This window comes from Engystomops pustulosus, chromosome 1 (genome assembly GCF_040894005.1).
Source record: "Engystomops pustulosus chromosome 1, aEngPut4.maternal, whole genome shotgun sequence".
Taxonomy (NCBI): domain Eukaryota; kingdom Metazoa; phylum Chordata; class Amphibia; order Anura; family Leptodactylidae; genus Engystomops; species Engystomops pustulosus.
The window spans coordinates 24046429-24067622 of record NC_092411.1 but is presented as its reverse complement, the minus strand read 5'-3'; the positions used below and the strand labels follow the sequence as shown (position 1 = coordinate 24067622).

At 50.5% G+C, this 21194-nt stretch overlaps 16 non-coding genes across 16 annotated transcripts; all 16 read left to right on the top strand.

Annotated features, from left to right (window-relative positions):
• Positions 1-1767: 1767 nt before the first annotated feature.
• LOC140087317 (U1 spliceosomal RNA) lies at positions 1768-1931 on the top strand. Its single transcript, XR_011849998.1, has one exon. It is a non-coding gene; the product is annotated as a U1 spliceosomal RNA (small nuclear RNA).
• Positions 1932-3014: 1083 nt separating this feature from the next.
• LOC140087305 (U1 spliceosomal RNA) lies at positions 3015-3178 on the top strand. Its single transcript, XR_011849997.1, has one exon. It is a non-coding gene; the product is annotated as a U1 spliceosomal RNA (small nuclear RNA).
• Positions 3179-4261: 1083 nt separating this feature from the next.
• LOC140087294 (U1 spliceosomal RNA) lies at positions 4262-4425 on the top strand. The gene has a single exon (XR_011849996.1). It is a non-coding gene; the product is annotated as a U1 spliceosomal RNA (small nuclear RNA).
• Positions 4426-5508: 1083 nt separating this feature from the next.
• Positions 5509-5672, top strand: LOC140087283 (U1 spliceosomal RNA). Its single transcript, XR_011849995.1, has one exon. It is a non-coding gene; the product is annotated as a U1 spliceosomal RNA (small nuclear RNA).
• Positions 5673-6755: 1083 nt separating this feature from the next.
• LOC140087272 (U1 spliceosomal RNA) lies at positions 6756-6919 on the top strand. The gene has a single exon (XR_011849994.1). It is a non-coding gene; the product is annotated as a U1 spliceosomal RNA (small nuclear RNA).
• A 1083-nt stretch (positions 6920-8002) lies between these two features.
• On the top strand, positions 8003-8166 carry LOC140087261 (U1 spliceosomal RNA). Its single transcript, XR_011849993.1, has one exon. It is a non-coding gene; the product is annotated as a U1 spliceosomal RNA (small nuclear RNA).
• Positions 8167-9249: 1083 nt separating this feature from the next.
• LOC140087239 (U1 spliceosomal RNA) lies at positions 9250-9413 on the top strand. Its single transcript, XR_011849991.1, has one exon. It is a non-coding gene; the product is annotated as a U1 spliceosomal RNA (small nuclear RNA).
• Positions 9414-10496: 1083 nt separating this feature from the next.
• On the top strand, positions 10497-10660 carry LOC140087228 (U1 spliceosomal RNA). Its single transcript, XR_011849990.1, has one exon. It is a non-coding gene; the product is annotated as a U1 spliceosomal RNA (small nuclear RNA).
• A 1082-nt stretch (positions 10661-11742) lies between these two features.
• Positions 11743-11906, top strand: LOC140087217 (U1 spliceosomal RNA). The gene has a single exon (XR_011849989.1). It is a non-coding gene; the product is annotated as a U1 spliceosomal RNA (small nuclear RNA).
• A 1082-nt stretch (positions 11907-12988) lies between these two features.
• Positions 12989-13152, top strand: LOC140087206 (U1 spliceosomal RNA). Its single transcript, XR_011849988.1, has one exon. It is a non-coding gene; the product is annotated as a U1 spliceosomal RNA (small nuclear RNA).
• Positions 13153-14235: 1083 nt separating this feature from the next.
• LOC140087195 (U1 spliceosomal RNA) lies at positions 14236-14399 on the top strand. The gene has a single exon (XR_011849986.1). It is a non-coding gene; the product is annotated as a U1 spliceosomal RNA (small nuclear RNA).
• A 1083-nt stretch (positions 14400-15482) lies between these two features.
• LOC140087173 (U1 spliceosomal RNA) lies at positions 15483-15646 on the top strand. The gene has a single exon (XR_011849985.1). It is a non-coding gene; the product is annotated as a U1 spliceosomal RNA (small nuclear RNA).
• Positions 15647-16729: 1083 nt separating this feature from the next.
• Positions 16730-16892, top strand: LOC140087383 (U1 spliceosomal RNA). The gene has a single exon (XR_011850004.1). It is a non-coding gene; the product is annotated as a U1 spliceosomal RNA (small nuclear RNA).
• Positions 16893-17972: 1080 nt separating this feature from the next.
• On the top strand, positions 17973-18137 carry LOC140087394 (U1 spliceosomal RNA). The gene has a single exon (XR_011850005.1). It is a non-coding gene; the product is annotated as a U1 spliceosomal RNA (small nuclear RNA).
• Positions 18138-19217: 1080 nt separating this feature from the next.
• Positions 19218-19381, top strand: LOC140087162 (U1 spliceosomal RNA). The gene has a single exon (XR_011849984.1). It is a non-coding gene; the product is annotated as a U1 spliceosomal RNA (small nuclear RNA).
• A 1082-nt stretch (positions 19382-20463) lies between these two features.
• Positions 20464-20628, top strand: LOC140087328 (U1 spliceosomal RNA). Its single transcript, XR_011849999.1, has one exon. It is a non-coding gene; the product is annotated as a U1 spliceosomal RNA (small nuclear RNA).
• Positions 20629-21194: the final 566 nt, after the last annotated feature.

Genomic DNA, 21194 nt, shown 5'->3' with positions numbered 1-21194 from the left:
CGTGTGAAAACACAGCTGAAAAATCTAAATTTCACTCCTTCCCCTCTCAGCCCTGCTTTGTGCCCAGCCTGTCAATTATTGGCACATGTCTGATATTGTCGTACTCGGGACAACCCGCAGAATAATTTTTGGGGTGTTTGTCTAAAGTGGCATGGGTTGGGCACAATATATTAGGCACTAAATTGAAATTTTTGAGAAAAAACACAATTTTTACTATGCTCCATTTACTTTGCATTCAATTTCGGCCAACATTTTGGGAGTTAAAATGCTCACCACAACCATAGATAAATTCTTTGAGGGGTCCAGTTTTCAAAATGCTGACATCTTTGGAGGATTTCTATTGCACTGTTACTTCTGGGGCTCTTCAATACACTGTGGCACCACAAAACATTTGCAGCCGTATTGGCCTTCCAAAAACACAATAGTTCAAACTCTGTTCTGGACATCGCTGTGCGAGAAAGCAGCAGTTGACATCCACATGTCGGGTATTGCCGTACCCGGAAGAAGCAGGGCAATAATTTTGGGATGTATATTTACCTCAAATTTCTAATGAATGTGTCCATTTTAGGGCTAAATGAGAAAAATCGTAATCAAAAATTGAAACTTCAGAATTTCAAATCCATTTTTGTTTGCTTCCAGAAAAATAATAAAAGGGTTAACAGACTTCTTAAATGCTGATTTGAATAGGTTGAGATGTTAGGTTCATAAAATGGTGCTACTCGTGGGGGTATATAGTACATAAGCCTTTGTAGGGCACTTCCAAACTGAATTGATCACCAAAAATTTTGCATTTTTAAAATTTCAAGAAAATCGGATAATTTGCTACTAAAATTTCAAACCTTCTCACATCCATAAAAAAATGGAAACTTAAAACAAATAATGGAAATAAAACTAAGACCAATGGCAAAAGGTTGAACGCACATGCGTTTCCAGGGGAATGCATGTGATGGATACGCTGATCGCATGCGTTTCCCTGGAAACATGTGCGTTCGGGTTGAGGACCGCCCCCCTGTGCGCTAGCGTTATGAACGGAAGGGGAGGTCACTCCATCAAGGTACTTCAGGCTTAATAACTGAGATTTTGGATTTCAGGAGTCATGTCTGCAACCACTGGGCTGCACAAAATAGTGTTTCCCCAAATAGCCAAGGCAGCACCCCAGCAGAATTGTACTACATGTACACAGGTCAGGTATCACTTTAGGCTTGGTAACTGAATTGTACTTTAGACTTTGCTATGCAAGAGTCATGTCTGCGACCACTGGGCTGCACAACAGAATGTGTCCCCAAAATAGTGAAGTCAGCACCCCAGCACAGCTTAGGGTTTAACACTGTGTTACTTTGAAGTGGTAGAAAGCAGATAAGCAGTATAAACTGGTAACATTTCAATGATGTTACATATAGGCTATAGTTGTTACACATGGGTCGCAGATAAGTGAACCTTGTGACATTTGGGAAGCAAATGAGAGAACCTTGTGCACAATAGGCTCCTCTGTAGCTCTCTCCCTCCCTCCCTGTCTCACTAGTCAACTCCCCTTTCATGCAAATACAGACAGGCTGCAGCTAGGCATCTTGGGAGAGCTGCTTTCAATCTCCAGCCTACCGGGTGGGGGCCCCAAAGAACTCCACGAATCACCTCCGCAACAGCCAAGCTCCTCAGCTTGACTCTTGCCGGCGGCCAACTGACCCCGGGCCCGCAAGGTTGCCCTCCTCTCCGCGAGGGGGCCAGCCCCCGCTGGCCCACGCCACTCAAGCAAGCGCCAAGCAACTCATACTTACCTGGCAGGGGAGATACCATGATCACAAAGGTGGTTCTCCCAGGGTGAGGCTCACCCATTGCACTCCGGGTGTGCTGACCCCTGCGATTTCCCCAAATGCGGGAAACTCGACTGCATAATTTGTGGTAGTGGGGGACTGCGTTCGCGCTTTCCCCTGATTTTCTATGGTCAAAAACAGAACAAACTTCAGCAAAAAAATTATATGTCTCTATTGATAGTTTTCACATCATTCTACATGCTCTTCACATGTCTCTGTGGTTTCTTGTTTTGTTGAAAAAAAAAATTTCTTTTTTTTTTTTTTTTTTCCCCCTTGCTGTTCAGTGCCGGGCTGTTTGCTCGGTTCTTCCATTGGCTGGATCCATCTCGGAAGCAGGGAACAATTCCATCCCTTTCCTCCACCTTGCAGAAAGCAAAGCACAGCTGGATAAGAAGGAAAAGTGCAGAAGAAGAAGGACATACAGTTGTTCCTTCAATGTCCAGGTCACAACTTGGCCTCCTCTGTCTCCGCCTTGTGGCAAGAAAAACACCAGCGTGTTCGGCTTTTTCCCTTCTAATTGCCACTTTTCAAATTGACCTTCTGTTGTTGCTGCTTCTGCTTCTTCTTTACCTACCTCCTTTGTCGGCATGCACACTCTTTCCTGCCGCTTCTTTGTTTCTCTTTCGTGTCATTTTTGTCACCTCTTTTGCTGTCCCAGACACTTTGTCAGGCGACGCTGATGAGGACCACAAAGAACAATGCAAGCAGACCAGACGGCACCTACAGCAGGCAGGCCTGCTCGCTTTTATAGCGCCAGGTGACAAAGACTTCTGGCTTCGCATTGGCCACAACTCCAAACCACCCGCCTCCCTTCCCTCTTGCATAGATAGCTAGCTGTCTGTCTCCAGCTGTGCAGCCATTGTGTTTCTGTGTGTACACTTGAGGCCTAGCCAGAACACCTCCTCTTTAGCTGAGCACCACACCCGCCCAGCTCCACTGTAGCTCGCTCCCTCTCTCGATTGTCAACTCCCCTTTCATGCAAATACAGCTGTGCATCTTGGGAGAGATGATTTCAATCACCAGCCTGCCGGCCGCCGGGGCCAAAAGCTGTACAGCTTGGGGGGCCACCTCCGCAACAGCCAAGCTCCTCAGCTTGACTCTTGCCGGCGGCCAACTGACCCCGGGCCCGCAAGGTTGCCCTCCTCTCCGCGAGGGGGCCAGCCCCCGCTGGCCCACGCCACTCAAGCAAGCGCCAAGCAACTCATACTTACCTGGCAGGGGAGATACCATGATCACAAAGGTGGTTCTCCCAGGGTGAGGCTCACCCATTGCACTCCGGGTGTGCTGACCCCTGCGATTTCCCCAAATGCGGGAAACTCGACTGCATAATTTGTGGTAGTGGGGGACTGCGTTCGCGCTTTCCCCTGATTTTCTATGGTCAAAAACAGAACAAACTTCAGCAAAAAAATTATATGTCTCTATTGATAGTTTTCACATCATTCTACATGCTCTTCACATGTCTCTGTGGTTTCTTGTTTTGTTGAAAAAAAAAATTTCTTTTTTTTTTTTTTTTTTCCCCCTTGCTGTTCAGTGCCGGGCTGTTTGCTCGGTTCTTCCATTGGCTGGATCCATCTCGGAAGCAGGGAACAATTCCATCCCTTTCCTCCACCTTGCAGAAAGCAAAGCACAGCTGGATAAGAAGGAAAAGTGCAGAAGAAGAAGGACATACAGTTGTTCCTTCAATGTCCAGGTCACAACTTGGCCTCCTCTGTCTCCGCCTTGTGGCAAGAAAAACACCAGCGTGTTCGGCTTTTTCCCTTCTAATTGCCACTTTTCAAATTGACCTTCTGTTGTTGCTGCTTCTGCTTCTTCTTTACCTACCTCCTTTGTCGGCATGCACACTCTTTCCTGCCGCTTCTTTGTTTCTCTTTCGTGTCATTTTTGTCACCTCTTTTGCTGTCCCAGACACTTTGTCAGGCGACGCTGATGAGGACCACAAAGAACAATGCAAGCAGACCAGACGGCACCTACAGCAGGCAGGCCTGCTCGCTTTTATAGCGCCAGGTGACAAAGACTTCTGGCTTCGCATTGGCCACAACTCCAAACCACCCGCCTCCCTTCCCTCTTGCATAGATAGCTAGCTGTCTGTCTCCAGCTGTGCAGCCATTGTGTTTCTGTGTGTACACTTGAGGCCTAGCCAGAACACCTCCTCTTTAGCTGAGCACCACACCCGCCCAGCTCCACTGTAGCTCGCTCCCTCTCTCGATTGTCAACTCCCCTTTCATGCAAATACAGCTGTGCATCTTGGGAGAGATGATTTCAATCACCAGCCTGCCGGCCGCCGGGGCCAAAAGCTGTACAGCTTGGGGGGCCACCTCCGCAACAGCCAAGCTCCTCAGCTTGACTCTTGCCGGCGGCCAACTGACCCCGGGCCCGCAAGGTTGCCCTCCTCTCCGCGAGGGGGCCAGCCCCCGCTGGCCCACGCCACTCAAGCAAGCGCCAAGCAACTCATACTTACCTGGCAGGGGAGATACCATGATCACAAAGGTGGTTCTCCCAGGGTGAGGCTCACCCATTGCACTCCGGGTGTGCTGACCCCTGCGATTTCCCCAAATGCGGGAAACTCGACTGCATAATTTGTGGTAGTGGGGGACTGCGTTCGCGCTTTCCCCTGATTTTCTATGGTCAAAAACAGAACAAACTTCAGCAAAAAAATTATATGTCTCTATTGATAGTTTTCACATCATTCTACATGCTCTTCACATGTCTCTGTGGTTTCTTGTTTTGTTGAAAAAAAAAATTTCTTTTTTTTTTTTTTTTTTCCCCCTTGCTGTTCAGTGCCGGGCTGTTTGCTCGGTTCTTCCATTGGCTGGATCCATCTCGGAAGCAGGGAACAATTCCATCCCTTTCCTCCACCTTGCAGAAAGCAAAGCACAGCTGGATAAGAAGGAAAAGTGCAGAAGAAGAAGGACATACAGTTGTTCCTTCAATGTCCAGGTCACAACTTGGCCTCCTCTGTCTCCGCCTTGTGGCAAGAAAAACACCAGCGTGTTCGGCTTTTTCCCTTCTAATTGCCACTTTTCAAATTGACCTTCTGTTGTTGCTGCTTCTGCTTCTTCTTTACCTACCTCCTTTGTCGGCATGCACACTCTTTCCTGCCGCTTCTTTGTTTCTCTTTCGTGTCATTTTTGTCACCTCTTTTGCTGTCCCAGACACTTTGTCAGGCGACGCTGATGAGGACCACAAAGAACAATGCAAGCAGACCAGACGGCACCTACAGCAGGCAGGCCTGCTCGCTTTTATAGCGCCAGGTGACAAAGACTTCTGGCTTCGCATTGGCCACAACTCCAAACCACCCGCCTCCCTTCCCTCTTGCATAGATAGCTAGCTGTCTGTCTCCAGCTGTGCAGCCATTGTGTTTCTGTGTGTACACTTGAGGCCTAGCCAGAACACCTCCTCTTTAGCTGAGCACCACACCCGCCCAGCTCCACTGTAGCTCGCTCCCTCTCTCGATTGTCAACTCCCCTTTCATGCAAATACAGCTGTGCATCTTGGGAGAGATGATTTCAATCACCAGCCTGCCGGCCGCCGGGGCCAAAAGCTGTACAGCTTGGGGGGCCACCTCCGCAACAGCCAAGCTCCTCAGCTTGACTCTTGCCGGCGGCCAACTGACCCCGGGCCCGCAAGGTTGCCCTCCTCTCCGCGAGGGGGCCAGCCCCCGCTGGCCCACGCCACTCAAGCAAGCGCCAAGCAACTCATACTTACCTGGCAGGGGAGATACCATGATCACAAAGGTGGTTCTCCCAGGGTGAGGCTCACCCATTGCACTCCGGGTGTGCTGACCCCTGCGATTTCCCCAAATGCGGGAAACTCGACTGCATAATTTGTGGTAGTGGGGGACTGCGTTCGCGCTTTCCCCTGATTTTCTATGGTCAAAAACAGAACAAACTTCAGCAAAAAAATTATATGTCTCTATTGATAGTTTTCACATCATTCTACATGCTCTTCACATGTCTCTGTGGTTTCTTGTTTTGTTGAAAAAAAAAATTTCTTTTTTTTTTTTTTTTTTCCCCCTTGCTGTTCAGTGCCGGGCTGTTTGCTCGGTTCTTCCATTGGCTGGATCCATCTCGGAAGCAGGGAACAATTCCATCCCTTTCCTCCACCTTGCAGAAAGCAAAGCACAGCTGGATAAGAAGGAAAAGTGCAGAAGAAGAAGGACATACAGTTGTTCCTTCAATGTCCAGGTCACAACTTGGCCTCCTCTGTCTCCGCCTTGTGGCAAGAAAAACACCAGCGTGTTCGGCTTTTTCCCTTCTAATTGCCACTTTTCAAATTGACCTTCTGTTGTTGCTGCTTCTGCTTCTTCTTTACCTACCTCCTTTGTCGGCATGCACACTCTTTCCTGCCGCTTCTTTGTTTCTCTTTCGTGTCATTTTTGTCACCTCTTTTGCTGTCCCAGACACTTTGTCAGGCGACGCTGATGAGGACCACAAAGAACAATGCAAGCAGACCAGACGGCACCTACAGCAGGCAGGCCTGCTCGCTTTTATAGCGCCAGGTGACAAAGACTTCTGGCTTCGCATTGGCCACAACTCCAAACCACCCGCCTCCCTTCCCTCTTGCATAGATAGCTAGCTGTCTGTCTCCAGCTGTGCAGCCATTGTGTTTCTGTGTGTACACTTGAGGCCTAGCCAGAACACCTCCTCTTTAGCTGAGCACCACACCCGCCCAGCTCCACTGTAGCTCGCTCCCTCTCTCGATTGTCAACTCCCCTTTCATGCAAATACAGCTGTGCATCTTGGGAGAGATGATTTCAATCACCAGCCTGCCGGCCGCCGGGGCCAAAAGCTGTACAGCTTGGGGGGCCACCTCCGCAACAGCCAAGCTCCTCAGCTTGACTCTTGCCGGCGGCCAACTGACCCCGGGCCCGCAAGGTTGCCCTCCTCTCCGCGAGGGGGCCAGCCCCCGCTGGCCCACGCCACTCAAGCAAGCGCCAAGCAACTCATACTTACCTGGCAGGGGAGATACCATGATCACAAAGGTGGTTCTCCCAGGGTGAGGCTCACCCATTGCACTCCGGGTGTGCTGACCCCTGCGATTTCCCCAAATGCGGGAAACTCGACTGCATAATTTGTGGTAGTGGGGGACTGCGTTCGCGCTTTCCCCTGATTTTCTATGGTCAAAAACAGAACAAACTTCAGCAAAAAAATTATATGTCTCTATTGATAGTTTTCACATCATTCTACATGCTCTTCACATGTCTCTGTGGTTTCTTGTTTTGTTGAAAAAAAAAATTTCTTTTTTTTTTTTTTTTTTCCCCCTTGCTGTTCAGTGCCGGGCTGTTTGCTCGGTTCTTCCATTGGCTGGATCCATCTCGGAAGCAGGGAACAATTCCATCCCTTTCCTCCACCTTGCAGAAAGCAAAGCACAGCTGGATAAGAAGGAAAAGTGCAGAAGAAGAAGGACATACAGTTGTTCCTTCAATGTCCAGGTCACAACTTGGCCTCCTCTGTCTCCGCCTTGTGGCAAGAAAAACACCAGCGTGTTCGGCTTTTTCCCTTCTAATTGCCACTTTTCAAATTGACCTTCTGTTGTTGCTGCTTCTGCTTCTTCTTTACCTACCTCCTTTGTCGGCATGCACACTCTTTCCTGCCGCTTCTTTGTTTCTCTTTCGTGTCATTTTTGTCACCTCTTTTGCTGTCCCAGACACTTTGTCAGGCGACGCTGATGAGGACCACAAAGAACAATGCAAGCAGACCAGACGGCACCTACAGCAGGCAGGCCTGCTCGCTTTTATAGCGCCAGGTGACAAAGACTTCTGGCTTCGCATTGGCCACAACTCCAAACCACCCGCCTCCCTTCCCTCTTGCATAGATAGCTAGCTGTCTGTCTCCAGCTGTGCAGCCATTGTGTTTCTGTGTGTACACTTGAGGCCTAGCCAGAACACCTCCTCTTTAGCTGAGCACCACACCCGCCCAGCTCCACTGTAGCTCGCTCCCTCTCTCGATTGTCAACTCCCCTTTCATGCAAATACAGCTGTGCATCTTGGGAGAGATGATTTCAATCACCAGCCTGCCGGCCGCCGGGGCCAAAAGCTGTACAGCTTGGGGGGCCACCTCCGCAACAGCCAAGCTCCTCAGCTTGACTCTTGCCGGCGGCCAACTGACCCCGGGCCCGCAAGGTTGCCCTCCTCTCCGCGAGGGGGCCAGCCCCCGCTGGCCCACGCCACTCAAGCAAGCGCCAAGCAACTCATACTTACCTGGCAGGGGAGATACCATGATCACAAAGGTGGTTCTCCCAGGGTGAGGCTCACCCATTGCACTCCGGGTGTGCTGACCCCTGCGATTTCCCCAAATGCGGGAAACTCGACTGCATAATTTGTGGTAGTGGGGGACTGCGTTCGCGCTTTCCCCTGATTTTCTATGGTCAAAAACAGAACAAACTTCAGCAAAAAAATTATATGTCTCTATTGATAGTTTTCACATCATTCTACATGCTCTTCACATGTCTCTGTGGTTTCTTGTTTTGTTGAAAAAAAAAATTTCTTTTTTTTTTTTTTTTTTCCCCCTTGCTGTTCAGTGCCGGGCTGTTTGCTCGGTTCTTCCATTGGCTGGATCCATCTCGGAAGCAGGGAACAATTCCATCCCTTTCCTCCACCTTGCAGAAAGCAAAGCACAGCTGGATAAGAAGGAAAAGTGCAGAAGAAGAAGGACATACAGTTGTTCCTTCAATGTCCAGGTCACAACTTGGCCTCCTCTGTCTCCGCCTTGTGGCAAGAAAAACACCAGCGTGTTCGGCTTTTTCCCTTCTAATTGCCACTTTTCAAATTGACCTTCTGTTGTTGCTGCTTCTGCTTCTTCTTTACCTACCTCCTTTGTCGGCATGCACACTCTTTCCTGCCGCTTCTTTGTTTCTCTTTCGTGTCATTTTTGTCACCTCTTTTGCTGTCCCAGACACTTTGTCAGGCGACGCTGATGAGGACCACAAAGAACAATGCAAGCAGACCAGACGGCACCTACAGCAGGCAGGCCTGCTCGCTTTTATAGCGCCAGGTGACAAAGACTTCTGGCTTCGCATTGGCCACAACTCCAAACCACCCGCCTCCCTTCCCTCTTGCATAGATAGCTAGCTGTCTGTCTCCAGCTGTGCAGCCATTGTGTTTCTGTGTGTACACTTGAGGCCTAGCCAGAACACCTCCTCTTTAGCTGAGCACCACACCCGCCCAGCTCCACTGTAGCTCGCTCCCTCTCTCGATTGTCAACTCCCCTTTCATGCAAATACAGCTGTGCATCTTGGGAGAGATGATTTCAATCACCAGCCTGCCGGCCGCCGGGGCCAAAAGCTGTACAGCTTGGGGGGCCACCTCCGCAACAGCCAAGCTCCTCAGCTTGACTCTTGCCGGCGGCCAACTGACCCCGGGCCCGCAAGGTTGCCCTCCTCTCCGCGAGGGGGCCAGCCCCCGCTGGCCCACGCCACTCAAGCAAGCGCCAAGCAACTCATACTTACCTGGCAGGGGAGATACCATGATCACAAAGGTGGTTCTCCCAGGGTGAGGCTCACCCATTGCACTCCGGGTGTGCTGACCCCTGCGATTTCCCCAAATGCGGGAAACTCGACTGCATAATTTGTGGTAGTGGGGGACTGCGTTCGCGCTTTCCCCTGATTTTCTATGGTCAAAAACAGAACAAACTTCAGCAAAAAAATTATATGTCTCTATTGATAGTTTTCACATCATTCTACATGCTCTTCACATGTCTCTGTGGTTTCTTGTTTTGTTGAAAAAAAAAATTTCTTTTTTTTTTTTTTTTTTCCCCCTTGCTGTTCAGTGCCGGGCTGTTTGCTCGGTTCTTCCATTGGCTGGATCCATCTCGGAAGCAGGGAACAATTCCATCCCTTTCCTCCACCTTGCAGAAAGCAAAGCACAGCTGGATAAGAAGGAAAAGTGCAGAAGAAGAAGGACATACAGTTGTTCCTTCAATGTCCAGGTCACAACTTGGCCTCCTCTGTCTCCGCCTTGTGGCAAGAAAAACACCAGCGTGTTCGGCTTTTTCCCTTCTAATTGCCACTTTTCAAATTGACCTTCTGTTGTTGCTGCTTCTGCTTCTTCTTTACCTACCTCCTTTGTCGGCATGCACACTCTTTCCTGCCGCTTCTTTGTTTCTCTTTCGTGTCATTTTTGTCACCTCTTTTGCTGTCCCAGACACTTTGTCAGGCGACGCTGATGAGGACCACAAAGAACAATGCAAGCAGACCAGACGGCACCTACAGCAGGCAGGCCTGCTCGCTTTTATAGCGCCAGGTGACAAAGACTTCTGGCTTCGCATTGGCCACAACTCCAAACCACCCGCCTCCCTTCCCTCTTGCATAGATAGCTAGCTGTCTGTCTCCAGCTGTGCAGCCATTGTGTTTCTGTGTGTACACTTGAGGCCTAGCCAGAACACCTCCTCTTTAGCTGAGCACCACACCCGCCCAGCTCCACTGTAGCTCGCTCCCTCTCTCGATTGTCAACTCCCCTTTCATGCAAATACAGCTGTGCATCTTGGGAGAGATGATTTCAATCACCAGCCTGCCGGCCGCCGGGGCCAAAAGCTGTACAGCTTGGGGGGCCACCTCCGCAACAGCCAAGCTCCTCAGCTTGACTCTTGCCGGCGGCCAACTGACCCCGGGCCCGCAAGGTTGCCCTCCTCTCCGCGAGGGGGCCAGCCCCCGCTGGCCCACGCCACTCAAGCAAGCGCCAAGCAACTCATACTTACCTGGCAGGGGAGATACCATGATCACAAAGGTGGTTCTCCCAGGGTGAGGCTCACCCATTGCACTCCGGGTGTGCTGACCCCTGCGATTTCCCCAAATGCGGGAAACTCGACTGCATAATTTGTGGTAGTGGGGGACTGCGTTCGCGCTTTCCCCTGATTTTCTATGGTCAAAAACAGAACAAACTTCAGCAAAAAAATTATATGTCTCTATTGATAGTTTTCACATCATTCTACATGCTCTTCACATGTCTCTGTGGTTTCTTGTTTTGTTGAAAAAAAAAATTTCTTTTTTTTTTTTTTTTTCCCCCTTGCTGTTCAGTGCCGGGCTGTTTGCTCGGTTCTTCCATTGGCTGGATCCATCTCGGAAGCAGGGAACAATTCCATCCCTTTCCTCCACCTTGCAGAAAGCAAAGCACAGCTGGATAAGAAGGAAAAGTGCAGAAGAAGAAGGACATACAGTTGTTCCTTCAATGTCCAGGTCACAACTTGGCCTCCTCTGTCTCCGCCTTGTGGCAAGAAAAACACCAGCGTGTTCGGCTTTTTCCCTTCTAATTGCCACTTTTCAAATTGACCTTCTGTTGTTGCTGCTTCTGCTTCTTCTTTACCTACCTCCTTTGTCGGCATGCACACTCTTTCCTGCCGCTTCTTTGTTTCTCTTTCGTGTCATTTTTGTCACCTCTTTTGCTGTCCCAGACACTTTGTCAGGCGACGCTGATGAGGACCACAAAGAACAATGCAAGCAGACCAGACGGCACCTACAGCAGGCAGGCCTGCTCGCTTTTATAGCGCCAGGTGACAAAGACTTCTGGCTTCGCATTGGCCACAACTCCAAACCACCCGCCTCCCTTCCCTCTTGCATAGATAGCTAGCTGTCTGTCTCCAGCTGTGCAGCCATTGTGTTTCTGTGTGTACACTTGAGGCCTAGCCAGAACACCTCCTCTTTAGCTGAGCACCACACCCGCCCAGCTCCACTGTAGCTCGCTCCCTCTCTCGATTGTCAACTCCCCTTTCATGCAAATACAGCTGTGCATCTTGGGAGAGATGATTTCAATCACCAGCCTGCCGGCCGCCGGGGCCAAAAGCTGTACAGCTTGGGGGGCCACCTCCGCAACAGCCAAGCTCCTCAGCTTGACTCTTGCCGGCGGCCAACTGACCCCGGGCCCGCAAGGTTGCCCTCCTCTCCGCGAGGGGGCCAGCCCCCGCTGGCCCACGCCACTCAAGCAAGCGCCAAGCAACTCATACTTACCTGGCAGGGGAGATACCATGATCACAAAGGTGGTTCTCCCAGGGTGAGGCTCACCCATTGCACTCCGGGTGTGCTGACCCCTGCGATTTCCCCAAATGCGGGAAACTCGACTGCATAATTTGTGGTAGTGGGGGACTGCGTTCGCGCTTTCCCCTGATTTTCTATGGTCAAAAACAGAACAAACTTCAGCAAAAAAATTATATGTCTCTATTGATAGTTTTCACATCATTCTACATGCTCTTCACATGTCTCTGTGGTTTCTTGTTTTGTTGAAAAAAAAAATTTCTTTTTTTTTTTTTTTTTCCCCCTTGCTGTTCAGTGCCGGGCTGTTTGCTCGGTTCTTCCATTGGCTGGATCCATCTCGGAAGCAGGGAACAATTCCATCCCTTTCCTCCACCTTGCAGAAAGCAAAGCACAGCTGGATAAGAAGGAAAAGTGCAGAAGAAGAAGGACATACAGTTGTTCCTTCAATGTCCAGGTCACAACTTGGCCTCCTCTGTCTCCGCCTTGTGGCAAGAAAAACACCAGCGTGTTCGGCTTTTTCCCTTCTAATTGCCACTTTTCAAATTGACCTTCTGTTGTTGCTGCTTCTGCTTCTTCTTTACCTACCTCCTTTGTCGGCATGCACACTCTTTCCTGCCGCTTCTTTGTTTCTCTTTCGTGTCATTTTTGTCACCTCTTTTGCTGTCCCAGACACTTTGTCAGGCGACGCTGATGAGGACCACAAAGAACAATGCAAGCAGACCAGACGGCACCTACAGCAGGCAGGCCTGCTCGCTTTTATAGCGCCAGGTGACAAAGACTTCTGGCTTCGCATTGGCCACAACTCCAAACCACCCGCCTCCCTTCCCTCTTGCATAGATAGCTAGCTGTCTGTCTCCAGCTGTGCAGCCATTGTGTTTCTGTGTGTACACTTGAGGCCTAGCCAGAACACCTCCTCTTTAGCTGAGCACCACACCCGCCCAGCTCCACTGTAGCTCGCTCCCTCTCTCGATTGTCAACTCCCCTTTCATGCAAATACAGCTGTGCATCTTGGGAGAGATGATTTCAATCACCAGCCTGCCGGCCGCCGGGGCCAAAAGCTGTACAGCTTGGGGGGCCACCTCCGCAACAGCCAAGCTCCTCAGCTTGACTCTTGCCGGCGGCCAACTGACCCCGGGCCCGCAAGGTTGCCCTCCTCTCCGCGAGGGGGCCAGCCCCCGCTGGCCCACGCCACTCAAGCAAGCGCCAAGCAACTCATACTTACCTGGCAGGGGAGATACCATGATCACAAAGGTGGTTCTCCCAGGGTGAGGCTCACCCATTGCACTCCGGGTGTGCTGACCCCTGCGATTTCCCCAAATGCGGGAAACTCGACTGCATAATTTGTGGTAGTGGGGGACTGCGTTCGCGCTTTCCCCTGATTTTCTATGGTCAAAAACAGAACAAACTTCAGCAAAAAAATTATATGTCTCTATTGATAGTTTTCACATCATTCTACATGCTCTTCACATGTCTCTGTGGTTTCTTGTTTTGTTGAAAAAAAAAATTTCTTTTTTTTTTTTTTTTTTCCCCCTTGCTGTTCAGTGCCGGGCTGTTTGCTCGGTTCTTCCATTGGCTGGATCCATCTCGGAAGCAGGGAACAATTCCATCCCTTTCCTCCACCTTGCAGAAAGCAAAGCACAGCTGGATAAGAAGGAAAAGTGCAGAAGAAGAAGGACATACAGTTGTTCCTTCAATGTCCAGGTCACAACTTGGCCTCCTCTGTCTCCGCCTTGTGGCAAGAAAAACACCAGCGTGTTCGGCTTTTTCCCTTCTAATTGCCACTTTTCAAATTGACCTTCTGTTGTTGCTGCTTCTGCTTCTTCTTTACCTACCTCCTTTGTCGGCATGCACACTCTTTCCTGCCGCTTCTTTGTTTCTCTTTCGTGTCATTTTTGTCACCTCTTTTGCTGTCCCAGACACTTTGTCAGGCGACGCTGATGAGGACCACAAAGAACAATGCAAGCAGACCAGACGGCACCTACAGCAGGCAGGCCTGCTCGCTTTTATAGCGCCAGGTGACAAAGACTTCTGGCTTCGCATTGGCCACAACTCCAAACCACCCGCCTCCCTTCCCTCTTGCATAGATAGCTAGCTGTCTGTCTCCAGCTGTGCAGCCATTGTGTTTCTGTGTGTACACTTGAGGCCTAGCCAGAACACCTCCTCTTTAGCTGAGCACCACACCCGCCCAGCTCCACTGTAGCTCGCTCCCTCTCTCGATTGTCAACTCCCCTTTCATGCAAATACAGCTGTGCATCTTGGGAGAGATGATTTCAATCACCAGCCTGCCGGCCGCCGGGGCCAAAAGCTGTACAGCTTGGGGGGCCACCTCCGCAACAGCCAAGCTCCTCAGCTTGACTCTTGCCGGCGGCCAACTGACCCCGGGCCCGCAAGGTTGCCCTCCTCTCCGCGAGGGGGCCAGCCCCCGCTGGCCCACGCCACTCAAGCAAGCGCCAAGCAACTCATACTTACCTGGCAGGGGAGATACCATGATCACAAAGGTGGTTCTCCCAGGGTGAGGCTCACCCATTGCACTCCGGGTGTGCTGACCCCTGCGATTTCCCCAAATGCGGGAAACTCGACTGCATAATTTGTGGTAGTGGGGGACTGCGTTCGCGCTTTCCCCTGATTTTCTATGGTCAAAAACAGAACAAACTTCAGCAAAAAAATTATATGTCTCTATTGATAGTTTTCACATCATTCTACATGCTCTTCACATGTCTCTGTGGTTTCTTGTTTTGTTGAAAAAAAAAATTTCTTTTTTTTTTTTTTTTTTCCCCCTTGCTGTTCAGTGCCGGGCTGTTTGCTCGGTTCTTCCATTGGCTGGATCCATCTCGGAAGCAGGGAACAATTCCATCCCTTTCCTCCACCTTGCAGAAAGCAAAGCACAGCTGGATAAGAAGGAAAAGTGCAGAAGAAGAAGGACATACAGTTGTTCCTTCAATGTCCAGGTCACAACTTGGCCTCCTCTGTCTCCGCCTTGTGGCAAGAAAAACACCAGCGTGTTCGGCTTTTTCCCTTCTAATTGCCACTTTTCAAATTGACCTTCTGTTGTTGCTGCTTCTGCTTCTTCTTTACCTACCTCCTTTGTCGGCATGCACACTCTTTCCTGCCGCTTCTTTGTTTCTCTTTCGTGTCATTTTTGTCACCTCTTTTGCTGTCCCAGACACTTTGTCAGGCGACGCTGATGAGGACCACAAAGAACAATGCAAGCAGACCAGACGGCACCTACAGCAGGCAGGCCTGCTCGCTTTTATAGCGCCAGGTGACAAAGACTTCTGGCTTCGCATTGGCCACAACTCCAAACCACCCGCCTCCCTTCCCTCTTGCATAGATAGCTAGCTGTCTGTCTCCAGCTGTGCAGCCATTGTGTTTCTGTGTGTACACTTGAGGCCTAGCCAGAACACCTCCTCTTTAGCTGAGCACCACACCCGCCCAGCTCCACTGTAGCTCGCTCCCTCTCTCGATTGTCAACTCCCCTTTCATGCAAATACAGCTGTGCATCTTGGGAGAGATGATTTCAATCACCAGCCTGCCGGCCGCCGGGGCCAAAAGCTGTACAGCTTGGGGGGCCACCTCCGCAACAGCCAAGCTCCTCAGCTTGACTCTTGCCGGCGGCCAACTGACCCCGGGCCCGCAAGGTTGCCCTCCTCTCCGCGAGGGGGCCAGCCCCCGCTGGCCCACGCCACTCAAGCAAGCGCCAAGCAACTCATACTTACCTGGCAGGGGAGATACCATGATCACAAAGGTGGTTCTCCCAGGGTGAGGCTCACCCATTGCACTCCGGGTGTGCTGACCCCTGCGATTTCCCCAAATGCGGGAAACTCGACTGCATAATTTGTGGTAGTGGGGGACTGCGTTCGCGCTTTCCCCTGATTTTCTATGGTCAAAAACAGAACAAACTTCAGCAAAAAAATTATATGTCTCTATTGATAGTTTTCACATCATTCTACATGCTCTTCACATGTCTCTGTGGTTTCTTGTTTTGTTGAAAAAAAAAATTTCTTTTTTTTTTTTTTTTTTCCCCCTTGCTGTTCAGTGCCGGGCTGTTTGCTCGGTTCTTCCATTGGCTGGATCCATCTCGGAAGCAGGGAACAATTCCATCCCTTTCCTCCACCTTGCAGAAAGCAAAGCACAGCTGGATAAGAAGGAAAAGTGCAGAAGAAGAAGGACATACAGTTGTTCCTTCAATGTCCAGGTCACAACTTGGCCTCCTCTGTCTCCGCCTTGTGGCAAGAAAAACACCAGCGTGTTCGGCTTTTTCCCTTCTAATTGCCACTTTTCAAATTGACCTTCTGTTGTTGCTGCTTCTGCTTCTTCTTTACCTACCTCCTTTGTCGGCATGCACACTCTTTCCTGCCGCTTCTTTGTTTCTCTTTCGTGTCATTTTTGTCACCTCTTTTGCTGTCCCAGACACTTTGTCAGGCGACGCTGATGAGGACCACAAAGAACAATGCAAGCAGACCAGACGGCACCTACAGCAGGCAGGCCTGCTCGCTTTTATAGCGCCAGGTGACAAAGACTTCTGGCTTCGCATTGGCCACAACTCCAAACCACCCGCCTCCCTTCCCTCTTGCATAGATAGCTAGCTGTCTGTCTCCAGCTGTGCAGCCATTGTGTTTCTGTGTGTACACTTGAGGCCTAGCCAGAACACCTCCTCTTTAGCTGAGCACCACACCCGCCCAGCTCCACTGTAGCTCGCTCCCTCTCTCGATTGTCAACTCCCCTTTCATGCAAATACAGCTGTGCATCTTGGGAGAGATGATTTCAATCACCAGCCTGCCGGCCGCCGGGGCCAAAAGCTGTACAGCTTGGGGGGCCACCTCCGCAACAGCCAAGCTCCTCAGCTTGACTCTTGCCGGCGGCCAACTGACCCCGGGCCCGCAAGGTTGCCCTCCTCTCCGCGAGGGGGCCAGCCCCCGCTGGCCCACGCCACTCAAGCAAGCGCCAAGCAACTCATACTTACCTGGCAGGGGAGATACCATGATCACAAAGGTGGTTCTCCCAGGGTGAGGCTCACCCATTGCACTCCGGGTGTGCTGACCCCTGCGATTTCCCCAAATGCGGGAAACTCGACTGCATAATTTGTGGTAGTGGGGACTGCGTTCGCGCTTTCCCCTGATTTTCTATGGTCAAAAACAGAACAAACTTCAGCAAAAAAATTATATGTCTCTATTGATAGTTTTCACATCATTCTACATGCTCTTCACATGTCTCTGTGGTTTCTTGTTTTGTTGAAAAAAAAATTTCTTTTTTTTTTTTTTTTTTCCCCCTTGCTGTTCAGTGCCGGGCTGTTTGCTCGGTTCTTCCATTGGCTGGATCCATCTCGGAAGCAGGGAACAATTCCATCCCTTTCTCCACCTTGCAGAAAGCAAAGCACAGCTGGATAAGAAGGAAAAGTGCAGAAGAAGAAGGACATACAGTTGTTCCTTCAATGTCCAGGTCACAACTTGGCCTCCTCTGTCTCCGCCTTGTGGCAAGAAAAACACCAGCGTGTTCGGCTTTTTCCCTTCTAATTGCCACTTTTCAAATTGACCTTCTGTTGTTGCTGCTTCTGCTTCTTCTTTACCTACCTCCTTTGTCGGCATGCACACTCTTTCCTGCCGCTTCTTTGTTTCTCTTTCGTGTCATTTTTGTCACCTCTTTTGCTGTCCCAGACACTTTGTCAGGCGACGCTGATGAGGACCACAAAGAACAATGCAAGCAGACCAGACGGCACCTACAGCAGGCAGGCCTGCTCGCTTTTATAGCGCCAGGTGACAAAGACTTCTGGCTTCGCATTGGCCACAACTCCAAACCACCCGCCTCCCTTCCCTCTTGCATAGATAGCTAGCTGTCTGTCTCCAGCTGTGCAGCCATTGTGTTTCTGTGTGTACACTTGAGGCCTAGCCAGAACACCTCCTCTTTAGCTGAGCACCACACCCGCCCAGCTCCACTGTAGCTCGCTCCCTCTCTCGATTGTCAACTCCCTTTCATGCAAATACAGCTGTGCATCTTGGGAGAGATGATTTCAATCACCAGCCTGCCGGCCGCCGGGGCCAAAAGCTGTACAGCTTGGGGGGCCACCTCCGCAACAGCCAAGCTCCTCAGCTTGACTCTTGCCGGCGGCCAACTGACCCCGGGCCCGCAAGGTTGCCCTCCTCTCCGCGAGGGGGCCAGCCCCCGCTGGCCCACGCCACTCAAGCAAGCGCCAAGCAACTCATACTTACCTGGCAGGGGAGATACCATGATCACAAAGGTGGTTCCTCCCAGGGTGAGGCTCACCCATTGCACTCCGGGTGTGCTGACCCCTGCGATTTCCCCAAATGCGGGAAACTCGACTGCATAATTTGTGGTAGTGGGGGACTGCGTTCGCGCTTTCCCCTGATTTTCTATGGTCAAAAACAGAACAAACTTCAGCAAAAAAATTATATGTCTCTATTGATAGTTTTCACATCATTCTACATGCTCTTCACATGTCTCTGTGGTTTCTTGTTTTGTTGAAAAAAAAATTTCTTTTTTTTTTTTTTTTTCCCCCTTGCTGTTCAGTGCCGGGCTGTTTGCTCGGTTCTTCCATTGGCTGGATCCATCTCGGAAGCAGGGAACAATTCCATCCCTTTCCTCCACCTTGCAGAAAGCAAAGCACAGCTGGATAAGAAGGAAAAGTGCAGAAGAAGAAGGACATACAGTTGTTCCTTCAATGTCCAGGTCACAACTTGGCCTCCTCTGTCTCCGCCTTGTGGCAAGAAAAACACCAGCGTGTTCGGCTTTTTCCCTTCTAATTGCCACTTTTCAAATTGACCTTCTGTTGTTGCTGCTTCTGCTTCTTCTTTACCTACCTCCTTTGTCGGCATGCACACTCTTTCCTGCCGCTTCTTTGTTTCTCTTTCGTGTCATTTTTGTCACCTCTTTTGCTGTCCCAGACACTTTGTCAGGCGACGCTGATGAGGACCACAAAGAACAATGCAAGCAGACCAGACGGCACCTACAGCAGGCAGGCCTGCTCGCTTTTATAGCGCCAGGTGACAAAGACTTCTGGCTTCGCATTGGCCACAACTCCAAACCACCCGCCTCCCTTCCCTCTTGCATAGATAGCTAGCTGTCTGTCTCCAGCTGTGCAGCCATTGTGTTTCTGTGTGTACACTTGAGGCCTAGCCAGAACACCTCCTCTTTAGCTGAGCACCACACCCGCCCAGCTCCACTGTAGCTCGCTCCCTCTCTCGATTGTCAACTCCCCTTTCATGCAAATACAGCTGTGCATCTTGGGAGAGATGATTTCAATCACCAGCCTGCCGGCCGCCGGGGCCAAAAGCTGTACAGCTTGGGGGGCCACCTCCGCAACAGCCAAGCTCCTCAGCTTGACTCTTGCCGGCGGCCAACTGACCCGGGCCCGCAAGGTTGCCCTCCTCTCCGCGAGGGGGCCAGCCCCCGCTGGCCCACGCCACTCAAGCAAGCGCCAAGCAACTCATACTTACCTGGCAGGGGAGATACCATGATCACAAAGGTGGTTCTCCCAGGGTGAGGCTCACCCATTGCACTCCGGGTGTGCTGACCCCTGCGATTTCCCCAAATGCGGGAAACTCGACTGCATAATTTGTGGTAGTGGGGGACTGCGTTCGCGCTTTCCCCTGATTTTCTATGGTCAAAAACAGAACAAACTTCAGCAAAAAAATTATATGTCTCTATTGATAGTTTTCACATCATTCTACATGCTCTTCACATGTCTCTGTGGTTTCTTGTTTTGTTGAAAAAAAAAATTTCTTTTTTTTTTTTTTTTTTCCCCTTGCTGTTCAGTGCCGGGCTGTTTGCTCGGTTCTTCCATTGGCTGGATCCATCTCGGAAGCAGGGAACAATTCCATCCCTTTCCTCCACCTTGCAGAAAGCAAAGCACAGCTGGATAAGAAGGAAAAGTGCAGAAGAAGAAGGACATACAGTTGTTCCTTCAATGTCCAGGTCACAACTTGGCCTCCTCTGTCTCCGCCTTGTGGCAAGAAAAACACCAGCGTGTTCGGCTTTTTCCCTTCTAATTGCCACTTTTCAAATTGACCTTCTGTTGTTGCTGCTTCTGCTTCTTCTTTACCTACCTCCTTTGTCGGCATGCACACTCTTTCCTGCCGCTTCTTTGTTTCTCTTTCGTGTCATTTTTGTCACCTCTTTTGCTGTCCCAGACACTTTGTCAGGCGACGCTGATGAGGACCACAAAGAACAATGCAAGCAGACCAGACGGCACCTACAGCAGGCAGGCCTGCTCGCTTTTATAGCGCCAGGTGACAAAGACTTCTGGCTTCGCATTGGCCACAACTCCAAACCACCCGCCTCCCTTCCCTCTTGCATAGATAGCTAGCTGTCTGTCTCCAGCTGTGCAGCCATTGTGTTTCTGTGTGTACACTTGAGGCCTAGCCAGAACACCTCCTCTTTAGCTGAGCACCACACCCGCCCAGCTCCACTGTAGCTCGCTCCCTCTCTCGATTGTCAACTCCCCTTTCATGCAAATACAGCTGTGCATCTTGGGAGAGATGATTTCAATCACCAGCCTGCCGGCCGCCGGGGCCAAAAGCTGTACAGCTTGGGGGGCCACCTCCGCAACAGCCAAGCTCCTCAGCTTGACTCTTGCCGGCGGCCAACTGACCCCGGGCCCGCAAGGTTGCCCTCCTCTCCGCGAGGGGGCCAGCCCCCGCTGGCCCACGCCACTCAAGCAAGCGCCAAGCAACTCATACTTACCTGGCAGGGGAGATACCATGATCACAAAGGTGGTTCTCCCAGGGTGAGGCTCACCCATTGCACTCCGGGTGTGCTGACCCCTGCGATTTCCCCAAATGCGGGGAAACTCGACTGCATAATTTGTGGTAGTGGGGGACTGCGTTCGCGCTTTCCCTGATTTTCTATGGTCAAAACAGAACAAACTTCAGCAAAAAAAATTATATGTCTCTATTGATAGTTTTCACATCATTCTACATGGCTCTTCACATGTCTCTGTGGTTTCTTGTTTTGTTGAAAAAAAAAATTTCTTTTTTTTTTTTTTTTCCCCCTTGCTGTTCAGTGCCGGGCTGTTTGCTCGGTTCTTCCATTGGCTGGATCCATCTCGGAAGCAGGGAACAATTCCATCCCTTTCCTCCACCTGCAGAAAGCAAAGCACAGCTGGATAAGAGGGAAAAGTGCAGAAGAAAGAAGGACATACAGTTGTTCCTTCAATGTCCAGGTCACAACTTGGCCTCCTCTGTCTCCGCCTTGTGGCAAGAAAAACACCAGCGTGTTCGGCTTTTTCCCTTCTAATTGCCACTTTTCAAATTGACCTTCTGTTGTTGCTGCTTCTGCTTCTTCTTTACCTACCTCCTTTGTCGGCATGCACACTCTTTCCTGCCGCTTCTTTGTTTCTCTTTCGTGTCATTTTTGTCTCCTCTTTTGCTGTCCCAGACACTTTGTCAGGCGACGCTGATGAGGACC